At 31.6% G+C, this 3,567-nt stretch overlaps 1 protein-coding gene across 1 annotated transcript in view; it reads right to left on the bottom strand.

Moving 5' to 3' along the window:
* Positions 1–1,550: 1,550 nt before the first annotated feature.
* The window catches only part of LOC106467037 (mRNA-decapping enzyme 1B-like), a 32,660-nt gene continuing 30,643 nt past the window's right edge, over positions 1,551–3,567 (bottom strand). The window contains exon 10 of the transcript XR_002612339.1: positions 1,551–3,535. The gene's annotated coding sequence lies outside the window, so the exon portion shown is untranslated. The remainder of the gene's footprint in view (positions 3,536–3,567) is intronic.

Below are 3,567 nucleotides of genomic sequence, written 5' to 3'. Positions count from 1 at the left end.
CAATGTTCAAGCATATGCACTGATGGAGCTGCTGCTATGATAGGAAAAATTTCAGAAGCTGTAGCACGCATGAAGTATCCATTGCTTTCTGCATTAGCATGCACTTGCCATGAAGCATATGCCCTTAAATTTGAAACAAGTAATTAGTGATGTAACTAAAATAATTAATTTCATAAAATCAAGACCACTTAAATCAAGTTTTAGCTAGATTCTACGAGTTAATTACAGTTTTTTGTCCCAACATCCATTTGAGCTTTCTTACAAATTAACTCTTTCGACGTGGGATCGGTCCCTGGGACCGACCTCGTAACCATAACTTCATTACAGCTTACATACTAATAACGTTTAATATTTAAAGTGTATCTTTACAAAATTTTGTAGACTTATAGTAAGCATTAGAAGCCTTTTGCATACAAAAAATCAGATTTTTTTAATGAAGTATTTTTACTTAAATTTGTCCGTGAAATATCGGTTTTTTTTTTAACTAGTCTGATTGCAAAGTGATTTTCATGTCAAGATTAAAAATACTTTTAGTCATCTAAAAAATCTCAAATTTCCTTTGTGTAATCCCTAAAACCTCCTCAATGCATTTCAAACTTTTTTTCACTAAATCCTTATAGTTTCTATGTTATTTTCTCTACCCTATCTCAGAACAGTATCGGTCAATACGACCAACCTCGTAACCACAAAAAATCGAAATAAACCTAAATAACTTTCTTTTCTTTCTAGAATGACTTCAAATTGTAACCTGCAACTACATTCGTTTATCCTAAGTAGTTCTAAGTTCGTAACATTATACATCTATTTACAATTAAATCTTAATGTCTTATTGCCCTTCTAACCGTGTCTAACTGCTATTCCCGCCATAAAAGTTGTAAATCACTTGTGGAATGTGCAACTCACGTTACGCTATTGAATTATATTACCCACGAGGTGCTTACGTGCATGCCTTGTAAACCATTTTAATCATATTATTATTATTTTACCTAATCTAGTCTTAAATAACTTAAAATGATCTGTACCTTTAATGTTACTTTTATAATAATAAATAAAGAAATAAAGTACTTACACAATCTTCTTTTTTCTTGCTCTCAATTGCGAGGACAGTTAAGCCTGGTTTTTTTTTTAGTGATTATAGTAAAGCAGTAAACAATTTTTATTTAATTAACTAATACACCAAAGAATATAGACTAATAACATGCAAAAAGTAGACAAATTCACTTACCTCTCAAAATTTTCCTTGCTTTCTAATAATGCGACAAGAGCCATTACAAATTCTTCCAAGCTAGTCGTTAACTTTCTCATGGGAATGAATCTTGTACTGTGAGTGAAATTAACAATATTCTGTTCAGAATACAACATTATACAATACGTCATTTGACAGATTAAAATCTTGACTTTCTATTGGTTATAGGTAATATATAATAAAACGTACGAGAGAACTATCAACGAATTGTGAAAGAGGATGTGACAAGTGTGGCAGGAGGGTTCTGATTTTCTATTGAATAGCTCTGTAACCATACAAAATTGAAGTTTATAAAAACTATGGTCTGTTTATTTTTCAAGGGGTGATGGATAAAATATGGATGATAACATGCTAAGACAAAATGTGTCACGTGTGTTGCACTAGTGGGATTTCAGGCTTTTTTCATATATTTCCTTGTAGAATTAAGAACTTAAAACTTGTATACTATTAAAATATGGATTATTAGCTGCAATTTTATGCTATTTTAATTGGTATAACATAAACAAAAAGTAGTTTAATAAAATTTTGATAGGGTTAGGTGATACATGTTTGTTGCAGGGATTGGCTTACCTTTCAGATATATTCTATATCTGAGTGAAATAAACATTACATTGCAGGGAAAAAATTAACATATTTCAAAGCTTAGAGTAGGATTAATACACTTCACTGTAAGCTAAAACTTTGGAGTGAGTGTGTTTTGGGGGAAAATTATGATTGCTTTGATAATCTTTGTGAATTTTTACTTGTTAATGGAATTTCCCTGGATAAAGACGTAAAAGATTCTGTCGTGCAACATTTATCCGATATGAGAGCAACCACTGTTGAATACTTTCCTTAACATGTCAAGAAGTTCCTTTGGATTCAAAATCCATTCACTGATTCTGTGAATACAGATGAATTGTCTTTGAAAGAAAAAGAGCAACTTATAGAAATTTCCACCGACTCTACATTATTAACTTTCTTTCAAATTGTTGATTTTTGGATTAAGATATATACGGAACACAGAGAAATCACAATCAAGGCATTGAAGTTTTGGTGAATTTCCCAACAACATACCTTTGTGAAAAATATTTTTCATTATATGCTGCTACCAAAACCAAATTTAGAAATAGATTGAACATAGAAAATGAGCTCCGTTTACAGATAACATCAATAACTCCTGATATTGAAAAAATTTGCAGTACAAAGCAACCGCAAGTGAGCCACTAAATTGTGCCAAAAATATTTCTTTTTTGTCTTTTATTTGAAATTATTCAATAAAGTCATTGTTTTTATGCATTTCTTTTTTACTTTTTCTAATCCATAAGGTTTGTTTAAAAATTTACAGATGATATTGCTCTGCAAATAATGTTTTCCCGTTAAAAGTGCTCTGAAAGAGCAAAAAGGTTGGGAAACCCTGCCTTACATGACACTGGTGTACTAGCACAAGTAAGAAAGCAACCGACTAACTCACTATAACAGTAACCAATCACTTGAGGGTTTTGGTTATGGTTTTGGAACAGTCCAATGTGTTACAAGAATTAACCAATAAGGTGTAAGAACCACTTGCTGGTAGTGCTGCATATAACTTGGGAATTTGTACAAACACAAAGGAAAAAACTGTTTAAAAACTCATGTTCAAGGCAGAAAATTAGTCTCCTCGTGAGTTCTTACTAAGTTCTCATGAATTCCAGCAGTTTCTCTTAGACGATGTTGAAAGAATCCAACCTGCAAATATACACCTCACCAACTATGTTGTAAGTAGAATTTTCTGATTCAATCAGTGTAGTTATAGTAAGAAAGATTTAAGAAAGACTTATAATGCATTATCTAATTATTAATAGAAGGTTTACACGAGATAAAGTAAAGAATTTTGCTAAAAATGTGAATTGTTAAACAAGAAGTTATCTATATCCTTAAGGCTATTTTATTAATAACTGAAAGACTCAGACTCAAGTTTCTTTATTTTAATTGTAAGTTACCTAGAGTTTGTGACTTGTAAGCTCCACTCGCCACTGCAATCCTCAACTACATAAATTTGGTATAATCTGCAGTATAATTGAAACTCAAACAATTAACTCTAAGGGTGCTGCCCATTACAAACATAAGCTAATAAAGTTAGATTTTTTAACTGAAAGATACAAGGATGCATCCAGTAGCAACACAACCCGACAAAGCAAGATTTTTAACTCAACACCCATGGATTCATCCTGTAGTAACACAATCTGACAAAGTAAGATTTTTAACTCAACACCCATGGATTCATCCTGTAGTAACACAATCTGACAAAGTAAGATTTTTAACTCAACACTCAGGGATTCATCCTGTAGTAACACAATCTG

The sequence above is a fragment of the Limulus polyphemus genome, unplaced genomic scaffold, assembly GCF_000517525.1.
Source record: "Limulus polyphemus unplaced genomic scaffold, Limulus_polyphemus-2.1.2 Scaffold2466, whole genome shotgun sequence".
In the NCBI taxonomy this organism is placed as follows: Eukaryota; Metazoa; Arthropoda; class Merostomata; order Xiphosura; family Limulidae; genus Limulus; species Limulus polyphemus.
Note: the sequence above shows the minus strand (reverse complement) of the source record. Positions and strands in the feature narration are given on the sequence as shown.